The sequence below is a fragment of the Cryptomeria japonica genome, chromosome 6, assembly GCF_030272615.1.
Source record: "Cryptomeria japonica chromosome 6, Sugi_1.0, whole genome shotgun sequence".
In the NCBI taxonomy this organism is placed as follows: Eukaryota; Viridiplantae; Streptophyta; class Pinopsida; order Cupressales; family Cupressaceae; genus Cryptomeria; species Cryptomeria japonica.
Window position 1 is genome coordinate 7,793,186 of NC_081410.1, and position 20,863 is coordinate 7,814,048.

Here is a 20,863-nt window from a genome sequence, read left to right on the forward strand (position 1 = left end):
GATCTCCCTGAGCTCAATCAGCTCATCCTCCTCCGGATCCCCACCCTCTACCTCTGCCTGTGGCTCTCCCTCTACGGGTGCCTATCCTTGTGCCTGTCCCTATACCTGTACTAGTGCCTGAACGAGTACCTGTCTCGGTACATGCCTAGGTCCCTGTACCTGTCTCCGTCCCTGCTCCTGTGCCTGTACTGGCACCTGTCCCTGTACCTGTCCCTGTCTCTGTCCTTGTGCTCTAGGACCCTGTGCTGCTGGTACCTGTAGGGGCAATCCACCGTGACCCCTCACCACCTGGGCCTGTCCCTCCTGTCCACCCTCGATCTGAGGTACCACCCTCCTCCCCCCAACTACTCCCCTTCGCCTCCGTCGGCCTCGGCCTCCATCACCCCCACCATCATCATCATCATCTCCTCCTCCATCTCCCTCCAGTAGCTCTCCTAGATCTGTCAATCGAGGGAATGGATGCTCGGCCCAATATGCTGCATACTCTGCATCCATCCCAGCGTCCTTGATCTCTGGCCACATATCCCAGGGTAGGGGCACCATCTCTGCCAGCTGTGTAAGCGCCTGATCATATGACAATAAAGGCCCGAACTGCACCTGATCCCTAACTGTACGGGCATACATACCCGAGCCTCGTGGCATCCTCTGGATCCTGCCATACTGCCTACATACTCTGTCCACCAGCTGTCTCTCCAGTATATAGGGTGTCCGCCTAATTAGATACCTGCTCTGGAAGGTGTAAGGTAGCTCCACTGCGTCATCCTCCCACTCCTCGCATCCTAGATACGGCCTCCAGATGACTACGTCAATGTCATCTATCACTCGCCGCCAATGCTCTAACCTGCCAATCCGCGGCTGCGAAGTGATCATGTCATATAGATGAACAAAACTCCGTCCATGACCTCTCCCTCTGAAATGTATCGGTCGCGTAATAGGCAGATGCTCGTATGCCCAAACCTATAGTAGTGTCACTCCACAGCCCAATCCCACTGATCTATGGTATACAAACTGGTGAAGCTCATAATATAGGTGGGCCAACACACATGGACCCCACGCATATCTGGTGTGCTGCGTCACCAGTGTCTCCAGTGCTCCTCCCTAGCCCACTGCCAACCCCCGTGTCGCCCTATCCGGACATAGGAACCCACTGATAGCTCCTCCGATCACAGCTGGCAAGGCTAACCCTGTCATGGTCATGGTGTCCCATGCCACATGTCCTGCTCTCATCTCTAGGCCGGGATCCTGAAACACCCGTCTCAAAGCCTCTCTGTCTCCGTCACGATCATATGGAATCAGATCTCCATCAATCGGTATATACAGAATCTTGTAAACATCCTCAAGGGTGACTGTCATCTCACCCATCGGCAAATGGAATGTGCAAGTCTCTGAATGCCATCTCTCGGCCAGCGCAGTCAGCAAACCCACGTTTACCCAAAACTCAGGCACATATAGCACGTGTCTCAAACCCATCTCCTCGATGGCAGCTCTATCCTGAAATGACAACTCCGGTCGTAGCCTCTGTGTCGATGGGAATCTCTCTCGTGACTCTAACATAGGCAAATACTCCTGCAATCAAGCAAATCAATCATGTCAGTCATCGTGGCATTCACTGTTCATCACAAAATGCTACCTTTTATCTAAATGCATATGGTTATCTATCTTAGTGACACTCACTGTTCATCACAAAGTGTTGCTTCTATCCTAGTAGTACTCCCTGTTCATCACAAAGTACTACGTGTGTGACACTCCCTGTTCATCACAAAGTGTTACTCACATTTTGCACTCCCTGTTCATCACAAAGTGCTACTCATACTTTGGGTACTCCCTGTTCATCACAAAGTACTCTATCTTGGTACTCACTGTTCATCACAAAGTGCCTTGATCTATTCTAGTCTTCCTAGAGGACCTGCTTGAGTGTATCCTCTCAGCAGCTTATCCAATCGACAGCGTATGTTCATCACAGAACTGCCGATTTGACCTAGAAGACAAAACCTTGCATTTTTCAGACATAAATGCGTTTCTAACTCATAAACGTGCCTATAGACTGCACAAGCGCGCCTAAACAACACAGATGTGCCTGTTTGACATAAACGTGCCTATATTATCCACAAACGTGACTTTGCAACATAAACGCCCCTGAAGGATGTAGACGCGCCCGCATCTGACACAAACGCGGCTCCAGACACAGACGTGCCTGGCACCGACACGGACGCGCCTGACACCGACACAAACGCGGTTTCCCAGTTTTTGCATTTTTTGCACCCTACTTCTAAGCGCATTTATTGCTCTATTCAGCATGCATTAATGACAAAAGCAAATGCGTCAAATTACGAGGAGGTTTGGTGGTACTTATCGGCTCTCCTGCCTCTGCTGGCCTCTGAAATTAGCGAACACGGTCGAATCTTTGTACGAGAGCCATTGCTGCTGACTGCTGTTGCTCTTTTCTTGCTCTGCACTTTGATCTCGTGAAGGTGTAGATGACAATGAGGATGTCTTTTTCCCGTGGTCTATCTTATAGACTACCCTAGCCCTCGCATTCATTTCCCGAGTCAATCTTCGTTATCCCGTGACTCTGTCACTTTATCCGGTCAGTCCATTATTTCTTATCGAGAGATTGTCTGCAATCTTTTCAGACATTTTCATCCAATCTCTCGAGGGGGCATATCATTCCCATACTGGGGCAACTCTGTATCAGTTCATCTTATCTTCTTTGAAACAACGCGACAAGCCGCATTGTCTCAAAGAGGGGCAAAATGTAGATACCCAAAATTGTCATGTCTAATTAAATAAATATTTTATTCATTTAATTATCTAAGCCTAATTCTTCTATTAATTAAATAAATCTTTATTTATTTAATTAATTCATTTATCCTCTTCTAGCCTTATTTCTCATTTAAATAAATACATTTATTTATTTAAATTATCCTTTTCCTAAATTAAATAAATATTTTATTTATTTAATTATCCTACTTCTTCTATTAATTAAATAAATCTTTATTTATTTAATTAATTCATTAGCTTTTTCTACACATGACACATGTTATTCATCTCTTAATTCCTACACTACCTACCCCTTTCATTATTTTACTATTTCTTCTACCTACCCTCTAATCCTAGCCGACCTCCTTTTTACACCTCTCAATCTTATCCCTCCATTTCATATTGTGTCTTCTATTTAAGGAGATGCTTTCTTCATTGTCAAACCCTAATCACTCAGGCTAACAACTTGATCAATTGGCTACACTATGATCCTACTTGCAACCACATTCCGTTCTTTGTTGAGCTCTTGTGCACATAGAATCTGAGAGCAAATATATATCAAGCAAGATCAATGGAGATAGGAAGAATGGAGATCAAAACCCTATTGGGCATGTGATGGTATAATCTTTGTGATTTCATGTGATTTGCATTGTCTTAGGTAATCTTCATATGTTATGGTGGATCTTTGTTGATTGTTAGGCTAGGCTTTTGTGGTTGAATTCATTTAGCCTTTCAATATTATTATTATTGTTATCCATTTTCACCATACACAGTGAGTACAACATTTATCAAGCAAGAGAATACATTATGATAAAATATTCAAATGTGGAAATATGAAAATGATGCCACCAACAAAGAAGCCATGTAGAATATCGCAGATGAAGATGCCTCCGAATGGAATTTCACCAAGAGACATAAATGAACAACTGACCCCCCATAAAAAGATCATGTTGGCACTTACAAATAATGGCAAAGTGGACTTCTGATTTCAAGTTTACAACTTCTCGAAATGAGATATAAGAGACTTCAACAAATACTTCTAGTGATCTAAACTGAGATCCAAGCAAAATACAAGTACCAAATAGGCCAAAAATAATCAAATACTGAAAGTACAATATCCCTTTAAAATCAATGCAAACTAATAACAGATTATGAAAGTAGACAAAAAATTGTGCACACTAAAAAAAATGACACTTGAAAAGGAGGTCATATGAGCCCAAATGAAGCCTCCAAAGTTGTAAAAATTCGGATTTCATGATTTCTGAAAAACATATATCTAAAAAATAGAAAAATCCGGCACCACTGTACAAATCACAAAATTCTACCCCAAAACAAAAAAAAATTCTCAAAAAAAGGGGTCCAGATGAGTGAGATATCACTATTTGTCAATTGTCTGCAAACTTATAATTTCTGGAAAATTTCCGTCGCAACTTCAAACTTCAAGTGCCTTTAGATTTGGCCTCCGAAGTCTGATTTGGATGAAACAAAAGGCAAAACTTACTTTCTTGGACCTCCTCAATTCAATGATAACCTCAGATTTGACCCATCAAGCTTCAATAATAACTTCTAATAGAAAGCTCCAAAATACAAACCCCAAATTTCTCTCAATTGGGAAACCAATGCCACTCTAGTGGCTCTGATACCATGTGATATTTTGCCAAGATCTAGAGGCAATGGAAAAAAAAAGAGAGAGAGAACAAAATATATGATAAGAATAAACTGTATTCTATCAAGATGAAAATACTGATCAGCTGGATCATCAAGCATTACATACAATGAATATGAGCCTATTTATATAGGCAAGGCTATATGGATATGTGAGCACACAAATATGACATGTGGCTCAATAAGAAACAAGGGTAGGTAGGAGATAGGTGTGGGTAGGTAGGAGAAACAATATAATATTCCACATGAGGTGGATCACCCACTGAATGTGGAATGTAACAACAAGATAAAACCACAAAAGGTGGAAATTCTCCTACACACACTATTCCAATGTGGCACAAACACCCAGTGTCTCATACCCAAACTACTATTAAATGCATGTACCTAACTAAACTTAAGTAAAGTGTAATAATATCCAAGATGAATAATTATTTACACCAACACTTGACTTATGATTCTTCTCATCATACGTCTTGCAGTCGACATTGAAAAGCCTCAAAATTGAAATTTATATCTTATTTAGTTCTATTTGGTCTGCTAAATAGTGAGTCGCATGTTTTGCACAATTTTAATCCATTATGAGAAAAAACCACATTTATAGTGCAGTTTTCTAAATGGTATAAAAGTAGTATACACGATAAATAATTTGTTTTTGATGTTCTATTTGTTCTAATAGTTGATTGATATTACCGATGAATGACATTTGTTAGATTTGGTTAATAAATATTTAATTAGAGATTTGTTTGGTAATGTTTCAATAATTGGAGTTAGTATGTTCAATATCTTTTAGTCAAATAAATCTTAATTTGTGTAACTTTATTTCAATCCTTACAAGATTAGTGGAGTAGGTCTTTATATACCTCTTTTTTATGTGTCAAAAATTATATTGAATAAACATGAAATCTTTGTTTTTGTCTGTTTACTCTATTAGGGTCTTCTTTATTTGCACTCTTTGTCCACTAATATTTAGGGTCATTTTTGAAATATGGTCTCAGAGCTAAGCAGACAACAAAGGGAGTGTAATGGTAAAACCATGGATTGAAAGTAAAGTTTGACTCAAGCATATGTATAATAATTAACAACAATATGAAGATGATAGGAAAGTGAGTATGGTGTGGTAGCTCATAGAAACCATACTCAGCAAGTGTGGAAAAGAATGGTTCTATTGCAAGCTCATATTATAGAAAATCATAAGGGTGCATTTATGGCATCAAACAACATGTAATATCTACAATTATGGGATAACCGAAAATCCATGTTGTTGGATTTATACAAGGAATCAAGCTCATACATTTTAGGCAATCATTTAAGGACAAATTCCAAAGGAAGGAGGCACTCGAGCAAATGAGTTGTGACAAATCACGGATTCTAACATATATGGGCCAATATAGACCACAACAATTTGAGGAGCAATATATTTTGCCACCTTCATTGACAAATGTAAAGGTATACTTATGTTTTCTTAATTGAAAAAAAAGCTAAAGTTAAGTTCAAATGATTTAAGAATCTTCTGAAGAAGCCTATAGGAAAATACATCAAGAATCTCAAGAGTGACAATGTCAAAGAGTATAACTCAAAAGATTGAAATAATTTATATGGATGTATAAATCCAAAGATAGTGGACCTTATCATACAATTAAAAATAGAGTGAAGTTGTTGAATGTAAACAAAATTCTAGTTGAACAAGCATGGGGAATGTTGCGGTATGTTCGACAATCAAATTTTTGGGGGGCTAATATAGTTGCTAATGTACTATACCTTAGAAACAAAGTACCAACCAAGGAAATGATTAGAAAATGGATAATTTTAGAAAGGACTTATAAATATCAATTTATCAGGTATATTTCATGTATGTTTTTTTGTTACATTTGATGATTAAGAATTATGGCTACAGTGGCAACATTTTTTGGTATCCCATTTTTTGTGCAATTTTAATCCATTCCAAGAAAAAACACATTTATAGAGATGTTTTAAAAATGGTTTGAGTTTATTATAAAATTAGTACACAAGTTAAATCATCCATTTTTTATGTTCTATTTCTTCAAACAATTGATTGTTATTAAGGATAAATCATATTAGTTTGTTTTGGTTAATAAATATTTAATTAGAGATTTGTTTGGTCAAGAGTCAATAATTAGAGGTAATATGTTCAACATGTTTCATTCAAAGAAACTTTAATTTGTGTAATCTTATTTCAATCCTTCACATTATTAGTAGAGTATGTCTCTATATATCTCAATTTTATATGTTTCAAATCATAATGAATAAACATGAAATATTTTTTTTATAGGTTTACTCTATAATTTTCTTCATTATTTACATTATTTTTCACTAATATCTAGGGTCATTTTAAAAATATGGTATTGGAGATAAGTTCATAATAAAGGCAATGTAATGGTCAAACCATGGATTGAAAGTGGAGTTTGACTCAAGCATATGTATGATGAAGAACAATAATATGGAGATGATAGTAAAGGGAGTATGATGTGGTATCTCATAGAAAATATGTTCATCAAGTGTGGAAGAGAATGCTACTATTGCAAGCTCATAACATAGAGAATAAAAAAGGTGCATTTATGACATCAAAGATTACCAGCATCAATATGTAGAATTTAAAACTCAAGGATAACCGAAAAATCATGTTGTTGGATCTAGACAACGAATCAAAGTTGAAGCCATATGATTCATACATTTTAGAAATGTATTTATGGATAAATTCCAAAGGAAGGAAGCACTTGAGCAAATAAGTTGTGACAAATCACAAAATCTAACATATATGGTCCAATGTAAACCATGTCAGTTAGAGGAACAATATATTTTGTCACCTTCATTGATGAATATCAAGGTATATCTTTTCTTCATTTAACATAAATAAATTTAAAAATAAGTTTAAATGACTCAATAATCTTCTAGGGAAACATATATGAAAATACATCAATAATATCAAAACCAACCATGTCAAAGTATAGCTCAAAAGAGTGAAATAATTTATATGAATGTAGAAATCCAAAGATAGTTGAATTTATAGTATGAATTTATAGACTTCAAAAATAAATTCTATTTGAATAAGAATGGAGAATATTCAAGTATGTGTGACTATCAAATATTTTTTGGGCTAATACAATTGCAACTATACCTTAAAAACAAAATCCCAACCAAGGCAATGATTGGAAATTTTTTTGAACTTTCGTTGGGGATCAAACTAATAGTTACCCACCTTTTTGTATTAGGTATGTAGCATATGTGCAACACCTGATTCATGAATATTAGGATATCATGATATTTAATTACAATATTGATATCATTTATGCGTCTCCAATAATCTTGGAATGCATACCTAGACACACATGTTGTCGAGAGAGATCATTAATTAATTTATATTATTATCCTTGTTGAATTGGAATATTATTAATAGAGGCCTTCATGAAGGAGGTGAAGTCGGTATAGGAGTTACAATGCTATTTTTATCATATTCCTCAACTTAGGCATGAGAATTGAATAGTTGGACATGTTACATGTTATTTCTATAGGTTCCTTATGACTTGGGAAATGAATTTGGATGCTTTCCTTGGTATATGGGCCTTTATGAAGGAGTTAAAAGTCAAATATTTCATCTATTAATATTAACATAGAGGCTATATTTTCTATTCATGGCTCATTGTGAGCTACTTGTACTATCTTTTAAAGATAATCTTCACTTTGGATGTGGAAGTTTTTGTATTTTTTCATGGTTTAATGGTACATTATTTTGGAAAAGAATTTATAGTATTTCTCTTTCATCTTTTGTTATAAATTCCAGGCATGAGATAGTAGTTTCATTATGTTCTCTTTCAACTAGGTCTTCTAGTTGTTTATGAGGGTTGCAAACTAAGATGGGTCAATTGTATCCACAAGCACATTGATCACAAACTCCCAAAAATCATTTGCAACCATAATGATCTTCATCTTCTTTTACCAAACATCATAACTTTATCCATTAAAAGATATTGGTTGCTGTCAACTCTTTCCTTCATGTCCATCCATATCTCCCACAAAATAAAACTCAATACCTAGAAAAATAAATGCCCAAACTCACAAGGATTTAGGGCCAAACAACTTTATACCATGTAAAGAAATTGAAACTCTTAGAAAGGGAAGAGACTAAGATTTTATACCGAGAGAAAAAAATAAAATGCTCAAATATAGAGCTATGATACCATGCAACGAACAAGCTTTTGAGACTAACGGAAGAAAAAACCAAAGAGATAAAACACAGGTTGGAGGAATGAAACTTTATTGTCTGCATTAAATCTGGAGATTAAATTTTACAAAATAAACAAATACAAACTCAAAAATAAACTACTGAGTAGTTCTAATTAAAAATTAGATTTGCAACGTTTTGGAGTCGCTCCCAGACACTCAGCAATCTGGAGCTTCTCTGACCTCTCTTACAAACTATGAAGCTTCTTAGAAATCTCTCACTAACTCACACATCTCTCACTTTTCGCTACAAAAGCCTGGAGCAATCACTGCTAATTAGGAACCACCAAACACTTGAAGCAATCACTACTCTCAGTACAAACAATCACACAACTACTCCTGCACCCTATGAATCACTTAGTGAACAAAGAAAATTCTTCTTCCAACTCTCTGACAGTGAAACATTCTTCCCTTTTGTCTTGGATTTATTCAATCCTTTCCCCCTTGAAAATTAAAATTCAAACTTACCGACCAACAATAAATTCACTAGCTATTGTTGTAGCAACGTCAGAGGCAAGTTGGGGATGGAAATCCCAAAGTCTACACACATTGCAAACAAATCCCGTCAGGAAAGTGTGCACGGAGGCTCAAGAGAAATAAAATTTCCAACATTTTTGTTGGGAAAGATGTGTTGTACACTTTGACAATAATGAGTACATTTCCAAGATGAGATCTTTATCGGTAATAGTTTCACTTGCATTTCAATGAAATGATCTAAAATACCATTGAGCATTAAGAGATGTTTTGTTATGCTTCCATGGATGCTTACATTGTATAATTGAGTTTGGAACATGTGCTCTCACATCACTCTTGTACTCAAATATTGTAATGATTGCATCCCAAGCTAATTTTGATATGGTTACATTTCACACACTTTTTAAATCAATCTTTTATTGATAGACAAGTTTATCAAAGGAAATACTTCATGATTTAATATTTATTAATACTAAGTGAAATTTCTTTATTTAGAATCATGCATTTGTTGTCTTGAATTACAAGTTCATAATAATGTTACTTACTTTGATACATAATTTAAGATAGGAAACAAATTAAATTCTCCTAACCTTTTAGATCTAGCAATGATCACTGTGATCAATGCTACAAACCTGCTATAATATCAATTGTATAAATTAGATATCTTTAAAAGATCCAATGTTTGTTCAAGTAGACAAAATGTATGGATGAAGAGATTTAAAATCTTATGCGAAAAGCCACAAATAGATATAAAGATAAAAAATCTGAATAATTTCAAACAACCAACTAGCTCTAAAATGACAAATATAATATAAATCTTAATATAAAAAAAAAACTATTATAGCTATCAAAAACAAAGGGCCATGATTGCACACATTTTAAGTAGTATGAAAATAGAAAATGTTAATGTTTTGATCGAGCTTTGTCATTGGCTTTAATTTTTGCTTAGCTGCAATCTTTTCTATATAAATTGCCTTTTCAAGAAATTTTGATGGCTAATTTTACATGAGGAAAACTAACTAATCTAGTAATTTGTTCTACTCTTAAGATATGGGAAGGTTTACTTAGGATAGTGTGATATATGTTGGCAATATGCTGGATTTTGTTAAGTGTTGTCATTGATGTCAACACTGTATCCTGGTTGGAGACTATCCCAATTGGACCTATCCGGGTTAGTCTTGGTGATCATCTTGGTTTTGGCTATGATTCTGATCCGGTATAATCAGATCTCTGGAATCGGTTTTGGATCCTTACCTTGGATGGTTATATGCTTTCTATATTATGTTGGTTCATGATTTGGTGCTTTGGTTGTTATAGCTTTTGGTATTTACTAGTGTCGGCTAGCTTCTAGATTTCCTTGTTAGCTTTACCGGTGAGTGATATTTGGTGTTTTGGTCAGACGATCTTGGTTCGACTTATGGAATTAGTTTTTATCATGCTAAAGGTGCTTCTTGATCATATTTTGAGTGTTTGGTGACTTTGCATTGGTTGACATGATGTTATGGTGCTCCTATTTGGACCCAGTTAGACTTTTTGTGTTACTTCACTAAGGGTTTCTACCAGTTGGTGAAGCGTGTTGTATTTTGATCATAGCGGAATTTCTAGCAGATGGGATTGTTTGGTTACTTGATTTAGGTCCATGATATGTAGTTTAAATCATAATATTGGTCTAGTGATACCATGTAATGTAATTTTTGTTATTATGGGTTTATGGGTTTAGGGTTTAGCTAACCTTGTCAATAAGGTTGATGATCTATATTTATAGGTGATTTATTTATGTAATTTGGATATCAATGGGATGGATGGTTATGTCTGCATTATCAAAGGAATTTTTATGTGCAGACAAGTGATATATCATTCGGTGAAGATTTTTGTATTGTAGGGAAAACATTTGTGCTTAACCAGAACTATATCAAGCATTAGGAGATGCTATTTTCATAGTTCATTCTTTCTGGATTATAGTCCGATATTTTTGTAAGTCAGTGAGACTTATTTTTATGATGAGCAGTGTGCTCTAGGATGCTGGCCTTTCTGCACCCCATTGTAATTGTTTGCAATACTACTACAGAGTATTCATTTGATTGTGGGTAGGGTTTCCCACCATGGTTTTTCCCTTTATCGGGTTTTCCACATCAAAATATTGGTGTTGTGTGTACTGATATTTCATGTTCTATTCTTCATTGTATTGGTTCCTTTGTGCTCCAATTTAATGATTTTGATATGCATCAAGTTCTAATTTCTGATGGTAAACTGATTCACCCCCCCTCTCAGTTTACTCCTGGTATCAAATCTATCTAACAATTGGTATTAGAGTGAGGTCCTCTCTGTAGAAGCTTAACTACTTGAGGAGATCTAATGACAACTATATCTAGTTTACATCCAATCCCTATCGGAAGGATAGTTCCATATTTGATGGTACAAATTACAAAATATGGAAAGAGCGAATGAAGATTCATCTTAGATGTCTTGGATCTAAAGTTTGGAAGATAGTGGAGAAAGGGTATATACCTCATGATCCTAATTTTGGAACAACGAAATCTATTGATGAACAGAAGAAGGTTGAAAATGATGTCAGAGTTAAAGAAGCATTGTTAAGCACCATATTTGATGAAAAGCTATTGAATATCATAGAGTTGGAGAATGCAAAGTTGATTTGGACAAAGCTTGAAACTCTTTATGAAGGTGACCGGGTTGTGAAAATTGCAAAACTTGAAGATTCCCGGGTAAGGTATGAAACTTTAAAGATAGAAGAAGATGAGAAGATAAATTCTTTCATGGATAAAGTAAATGAGATCTTGTTATAGGATTCAAATGCTACGGTGGATCGATTAGTGAGGATGAGATAGTGTCAAAGGTTCAAAGAGTTCTAGCTCCAACTTATAAGATGAAGGCTACTGCAATCAATGAACTCCAGACAATGTCAAGTACCCCTATTACCAGAGATACACTGCTTGAGAAATTGACTTCTTTTGAGCTCGAGGAACTTGGAGATCAGAGTGCTACTAAAACTAAGACCACATTTAAAGCATCTACCTTTGGTAAGAAAAATATAGATTGGTAAGAGATGTATGTTGAAGATATGGAGGACATTGAAAGAGAAGAAAGAGAACTTGAAGAGATGGAAGCCCTAATTGCTAGAAGAATTCCTAAAGGACGAGCTAGAAGTAAGTATGAATGAAAAGTCCTTTTTAAATGTTTTTCATGCAATAAAACTGGTCATTTTGCTTCTAGATACCTTGAAAGAGCTCCTAGGAATCATGAAAGATTTGTGAAGAGTTATAAGCCTAATCCATAATATCAAAACATACCTAGATTCAGAAGGAATAAGGATAAATCATTCTATTATGCTGGTGATGATGATTTTGGTATTACAGATGACGATGATGATGATGATCCTATGAGTGGAACCAGTAATGGGGCTACCTCTAGTAAGGAATGGGTTTTTATTGCTATCAAGGATGATTCTCTAAAACCTATCATTGAAGCAACTCATACCGAGGAAAAGGATTTAGCTGCAAAAATTGAAGAAAAGGTTGAATGGGTTATAGATAGTGGATGCTCACATCACATGACTGGTAACAAGAGAAAATTTCTATCGCTACAAGAATTTGATGGTGGATTAGTCATATTTTGAGACAACGAGGCATGTAGGATCAAAGACAAGGGAACAATATCATTGGATGGTAAGACTGACACTGACAATGTTTATTATGTTGAAGGCTTAAAGCATAATCTTTTAAGTGTAGGTCAGATGATGGATAAAGGATTTCATTTATGATTCAAGGATGAAAAATATAAGATCAATAATAGATCTGGATTGGAAATAGCTTCTGGAACTTGGACCAATGGGAACATCTTTCATTTGAAATTCAGTGAGAAAAATTGCTTGATTGCTCAGATTGATGAAAGATGGTTATGGCATAAGAGGATGTGTCGTGTAAATTTTGATTGCATAGTGAAGATCAGTTCAACACAGACTATCAGAGATTTGCCCAAAATTGTCAAACCTCATAATCCGGTATGTAGAGAATGTCAAATAGTTAAGCAAGTCAAAAATTCTTTTAGAAGCATACATGATAAATCTAATGAAATTATTGATCTTATTCATACTAATCTATGTGGACCGACAAGGACTAAAATTTTTCAAGGTAACAGATAATTTATGTTACTTATTGATGATTATTCTAGAATGATGTGGGTAGAATTTTTGAAAGAGAAATATGAAGCTTTTGAGAAATTCAAAATCTTTAAAGCTATGGTTGAGACTAAGACATGACTGAAGTTAAAGTGTTTGAGATCAGATCAAGGTGGTGAGTTTACATCTGGTGAATTCAACAACTTTTGTGAGAACAATGGAATCAAAAGACAACTTTCTGGAGCTATGACTCCATAGCAGAATAGATTGGTGGAAAGGAAGAACAAAACCATATTGGATGCGGCAAGGACTATGTTGACAAAAACTAAATTTCTGATATTTATTGGAGGGAAGTTGTCAATATAGTTGTATACACTTTCAATAGAGTACACATAAAAGGTGATACCGGTAAGACTCCTTATGAATTATGGTTTGTCCATACTCCTACTGTCAGATATTTTAGAATTTTTGGAAGTAAATGTTACATTAGAAGAGATGATGCATTGGGAAAATTTGATCCTAGAAGTGATGAAGGAATATTTTTGGGTTATTCTACCAAGAGAAAAGCATATAGATGTTATAACAAAAGATTGAATAGGATAACAAAGAGCATAAATGTCAACATGGATGAACATGGCAGTAATCAGATTACATCATATGATTGTGGACCGGAAGATGAATTTATCAGACTTGAACCGGTAATGCATGAAGCTACTCAGAACAGTGATCCTGTAGCTCTGGTAGTATCAGAAAAGTCAGTTGTTATAGAGGAACAATAGAAAGAGTCAGTAAATCAAGAAAATTCAAAGACTCCTAGGTATGTGAAACTAAATCATTATGAAGATCAAATAATTGGAGATAAAAGAAAAGGTGTGATGACTAAAAGAATACTAGCTACTGAAGAGGTATGTTTGATTTCTCAAATTGAACTGGAATTATTTATTGAAGCAAGTAAAGATGAAAATTGGATAAAAGCAAAGGAAGAAGAATTAGATCATATTGAAAAGAATATGACATGGGAACTAGTTCCTAGACCTAAAGACAAGAATATTATTGGAACTAAATGGGTTTACGGGAATAAATTGAATGAGGAAGGTCAGATTGTAAGGAACAAGGCTAGATTGGTTTGTACAAGTTACTCATAGGAAGAAGGAGTTGATTATGGTGATATTTATGCCCTGGTTGCAAGAATTGAAGCGGTAAGACTTTTTATTGCTTATGTTGCACACAAGAACTACAAGGTAAATCAAATGGATGTCAAATGCACATTTCTAAATGGAGATCTTGAAGAGGAAGTCTACATTGAGAAACCTGGTGGATTTTCTTTATCAGAAGACAAGGACATGGTTTGTAGATTGAAGAAAGCTTTATATGGGATAAAACAAGCCCCTAGGGCATGTTATGCTAAATTGGATAAATATATTTCTAAGCTTGGTTTTAGCAAAGGTAATGCTGATAGTAACCTATATTACAAAATTGAGCATGATGGCATACTAATCATTGAAGTCTTTGTGGATGATACCATTTTTAGAGGAGAAGATAGTCTATACATGAAATTTGTTGATGATATGAAGAATGAATTTGAAATGTCTATGATTGGTGAGATGAAATTTTTCTTAGGTTTGCAGATTACTCAGACTGATAAAGGTATTTTCATTTGTCAAACTAAGTATGTGAAAGAGTTACTTAAGAAATTTGGACTTGAGAATTCTAAACATGTCAGTACTCCTATGATAACCGGTTGTAAATTATCAAAGGATGATGAATCCCCTAAAGTGAATCCAAGTAGATAAAAATCAATGATTGCTGGATTGTTGTACTTAAATCAGACTAGATCTAATATTATGAATGTTGTTTCTATTGCCTCTAGATTTCAGTCAGATCCTAGAGAAACTCATGATATTGTTGTTAAGACAATATTCAGGTATTCGGTAGGTACAATAGACCTTGGGTTATGGTATCCAAAGGATGATGACATCAGATTATGTGAATACATAGATTTTGATTGGGCAGGAGATGTGGATGACATGAAGAGAACTACCAGCAATGCATTCTTTCTTGGGAAGAAGTTAGTTTCATGGCTTAGCAAGAAACAATCATGTACTTCATTATCTACTGCTGAAGCGAAATACATAGCTACTGCTACCAACTATACTCATATTTTATGGATGAAACAAATGTTAAAAGATATAAGGGTAAGTTATGATGAGCCTATTGTTATTCACTGTGATAAAACTATTGCTATTGATATGTCAAAGAATCTGGTATTTCATTCCAAATCAAAACACATTTCTATAAGGTAAAATTTCTTGAAGGAAAAGGTGGAAGCAAAGGAAGTCAAATTGGTTTATGTGCCTACTAAGGAGAAGATTGTAGATATTCTAACTAAACCATTACCTAAAGATACTTTTGAATATCTCAAAGATCAGTTGGGGGTTACCAACCCTCTGAAAGAGACTTAGAGATGCGGGAATGCATCAATCCGATAAGCTTATCAAATATTTTATTTGATTCAGGTTGATGAGATGATGCTACTACTCAGGGGGAGTAGTCAGTTGCTTGGTTCAATATTTTTTATCTGGTATCTGTCCTTTTTCATTGATCTCAAATGGGGAGAGGTGGTATTCATGTGGAAATCATTTATATCTTTGAGGGAGATTATTGGCATTTCTTGGCACTTGGATGTTTTTCACATTCAGTGTTTCCATCAATGCCTAAGGGGGAGATTGTTGGCAATATGTTGGATTTGGTTAAGTATTGTTATTGATGTCAACACTATATCCTGGTTGAAGACTATCCCGATTGGACCTATCCCGATTAGTCTTAGTGATCATCTTGGTTTTGGCTATGATTCTGATCCGGTATGATTAGATCTGTAGAATCAGTTTTGGATCATTACTCTGGATGGTTATCTTCTTGCTATATTATGTTGGTTCATGATTTGGTGTTTTGGGTGTTATTGCTTTTGGTATTACCGGTACCGGCTAGCTTCTAGCTTTCCCGGTTAGATTTACTAGTAAGTGATATTTGGTGTTTTGGTTAGATGATATTTGGTCCGGCTTATGGAATCCACTTTTATCATTCTAAAGGTGCTTCTTGATCACATTCTGAGTGTTTGGCAACTTTGCATTGGCTGGCGCGTAGTTATGGTGGTCCTATTTGGATTCGGTTAGACTTTATGTGTTAGTTCACTAAGGGTTTCTATTGGTTGGTGAAGCATGTTGGATTTTGGTCTTAGCGGAATTTTCAGCAGATGGAATTGTTTGGTTACTTGATTTAGGTCCATGCTATGTAATGTAAATCATAATATTGTTCCAGTGATACTGTGTAATGTAATTTTTGTTATTATGAGTTTATGGGTTTAGGGCTTAGCTCCGACCTTGTCAATAAGGTTGATGATTTGTATTTATAGGTGACTTATTCATGTAATTTGGATATCGATGGGATGGATGGTTATGTCTACATTATCAGAGGAAGGTTTATGTGCGAACAAGTGATATATCATTCGGTGATGGTTTATATATTATAGGGAAGACATATGTGCTTAACTGGAACTATATCAAGCATTAGCAGATGCTACTTTCACAATTCATTCTTTCCATATTGTAGTCCAATGTTTTTGTAAGTCAGTGAGACTACTTTTTGTGATGAGAAGTGTGATCTAAGCTGTTGGCCTTTCTGCAAGTACAGACCCCATTTTAATTGTTCACAATACTACTGCAGAGTATTCATCTGATTGTGGGTAGGGTTTCCCACCGTAGTTTTTCCCTTTACCAGTTTTCCACGTCAAAATATTGGTGTTGTGTGTACTAAGCTTTCATGTTCTATTGCTCATTGTGTTGGTTCCTTTGTGCTCCGGTTTAATGGTTTTGATATGCATTAAGTTCTGATTTCTGATGGTAAACTGATTCACCCCCCCTCTTAGTTTACTCCCAGTATCAGATCTATCTAACAATATATTAAAGCATCCTATAATCTTTAAAATTATTTCTATAATTTCACATCATAATTTATATATTGTTGATCATATCTTGAATAGATTCTTGTCCCCAATTTAAATTATTTGAACCAAACTGTGGGAGACATATTGATATACATCTTTCTTTTATATGATTAACAATCAGTTGTTTTTAGATAATAATAATAATAATAAATTAAAAAAATTATGCAAGTAATTTGTTGGATGAATTTGAAGATTTGTATGGTACATATGGGCAAGGAAAGAAAATAATAAATAAATGTAGAGAAGAATAATTCAAAGACAATCTAAGCAGCTTCTGGCCCACTTTTTTGTCATGTTCTACTGTTAGTGATCGTCGTTATTGAGCTCAACACGACCAACCTTAATTTCATTTCATGTTACGAGAAGCCACAACGAAGATACCACCTATAAATAATTTGCCAACAGATAAAATAAAAACACTGCCATTATAGGTTTGCCCGTTTCTTCACTTTTCTACAGACGAATTATTAATATTATGACTAATTCATTATAGAAGAAGCTGCAACGATTCTTCTCTTTCACATGTTTCATGAGTTTTATTGAATATAAATGCTTAAACATCTAAATATTGGCAGTGCGAGTTTCTTCTTCTTCTGAGCTTCAACATCTAAATGTTTGGAGTGGAAGAATCAAATAATAGGAAAAAATTAATGTTTATTTGTTGGTAAACTAGCATCAAACATGGTGGTGAACAATCAGAGTTTTCAACGCCTTAAGCTGAATGAATAAGATAGATTTAAAAGATTGATTTTAATCAATATGGGATAAAAGAAACATGGTGGTGATCTTAAGTTGGTGAAGAGATTAATGTGTATACAACACCATAATATCATTGCTATTGCTAGATTTAAGATGGGAATGAAACATCATTGTTGGAGCAGGATAGCCATTGTTGGCTTTTTTGAAAAAAAAATTAAGATAAAAACATAGGAATAAGAGAACACCAAAGATGGAGTTTAATAACTGTACAAAGTGCATATAAAGTCTCCAACAAATGTGAATGGATTTTCTTGTTTTAAGTTAAGAAGAATTGAGGAATGTTTGAGGAAGTGAATATATTGTAAATCAATTATTTTAATTTAGTAAAATATTCAGATTTTCTATTAAAAAAAAATTTGAAAATCTTTGTAGTAAATTGATGTATTTGTTTCTTAAGTTGAAATTCAATAAGATGTCATGAGTTTTGTTTGCATTTATTTTGTGAGTTGTAAATTTTGTGAGAAAGGCATAATTTGATGTGTTGGAGTGCAATTTGCATCAACCTATAAATTTTGTCTCCTAACCTCTAGTATGTCTCCCTTCCGTAGGTCAGAGGCATTTCCCATAAATTAGCTAAAATCCTCTCCAAAAAAGGATTTCATTGTGCTTTTAAGCCCTTCTCGATAGTGAAGAATCACATCCCACCTATCAAAGACTCTAGGGACATTCTCTTGGAGTCAAGTGTCTGTAAGGTGACTTGTTCATGTGGTATACTTTATATAGGTGAAACAGGGTGCTCCTTCAATGCTAGAATCAAAGAGCATGGAGCTGACATTAAACATGAATGCATTCTTAAGTCCACATTGGCTAAGCACTCTTCATCGACCAAACAACATATTTTCCTTGAAATCACTGAAATATTGTTCAAGGAAGATAACTTCTTTAAGAGGAAACTAAAGGAAGCCATTTGTATAAACAACCACCCCTCAAACCTAAATTGTGATGATGGGTGGAGTTTAATTTTGTCATGGAAATCTTTGCTTTCTCACATTAGAAACCTTCATTAGCCTCTTCCTTGTTGTGCCTCTCGTTTACTTTCCTTCTCCCTTAACCCCCCTCCCTGCCTTATCCTTCTCTCCCTTGGTTCCTTGGTTCTAGTTTCCTACCCCTTGTTGTCCCATCTCTCTCCTCCTCGCTTCCTTTACCGCCCCTCGTTCTGTCCTTGAACCTCTCTCTCTCTCTCTCTCTCTTTCTCTCTCTCTCTCTCTCTTGAGTGCCCTCTTCATTCTTTTATTGTTTGGTTCCTTTCCTTTTCTCCTTTTAGTTTTAGGCTTTCTTGATCATTTTCTTATTTGTGTATGTGTGTGTGTGTCCTTTTTGTTAGTTTCCTTTTGTTGCATTTTGGTGCCTTGTTTTTTGTGTCTTTTTTATTTTCATGTCTCCTGCATAGACTTCCTTTAGTTTATATATTTATATAAATATATTCATATAAATATATTTATATGTATATAAATATATAGACACACACACACACACACACGTGTGTGTGTGTACATGTATATGTATGTGTGTACATATATATGTATGTATATACATACATATACATATACATATACACATATGTATATACATACATGTATATATAGACACACACACACACACACATATATATATATATATGCATATTTTTATTTATATACATATATATACATACATATACATATACATATAGATACACACACACACACAAGCATATATATACATGCATGCATGTGGTGTGTGTGTGGGGGGTTTTGTATGTGTGCTATGCCTAGGTATCTATTTGTATATATGTACATGTATATACATACATAAGCATAGATCTTGTGTATTTTTTTGGTGTATTCTTTTTTATTTTTTCTTTCTCTCTTTCATTATTTCTGGATTTATATTTTTGCTTATATATATATATATATATATATATATATATATATATATATATATATATATATATATATATATATATATATATATATATATATATATATATATATATATATATATATATCCCCTGGCAATTCTTGTACTTATTCACATATAGATAAGCATGTTGCTCTTTAGTTATTTTTCTTTTTTTCTTGTTCTTTCGTGTACACACACACACACACACACACACACACATATATATGCTTTTGTTTTTATTCTTTTTCTCTTTAGTTATTTTTCTTTATTTTCTCATTATTTTGTTTGTCTTGTTCTTTCACTATTATTGTAGCTTTTTAGATATATTTTAGGGCTATGTGTTGTTGACTTTTCTACCCTGGGTTTTCTTTGATCCTCATGCTCTTACCCCTCCTCTCTCTTTTATATATTTTTTGTCTCAGTCTACAACTCATTATTTTACAACTCCTTGAGCTCTTTGCATCTTGATGATGAATCATGGAGTGTGATTTGAAACGTTTATGAAAAAACCATTCACACAATCGAATCCAAAAGTTGCTCATATAAAAAATACATTTATTAAAAAGTGAAATAAAATATTTTTGTTTTATATTAAATATTAATACTATTCACCATAAGTGTATCATTTACAAAATAAGATGTTCAATAAAACAAATATTATTTTTTATTAAAGTAAGCACAGAAGGCCCTCAACCTATTATAGATCAGAATAAACAGTATAAACAATAGACTATTGTAAGACATAACAACAAGGTTACCCAAAAGATAACCATAAACTACAACACAACAATGCTAAAACAAACCAAAATTTTCCATAGAGAAGGACAAAAACCAAGCTATTGCAAATCAAATTTGGTGACTAGAAATGGACCTAATGGGACAAACTGAATTCTCTAGGCTGAGAGGGGTTGACTCCTTCTCTTATGACATACAATAGTCCAATAAGA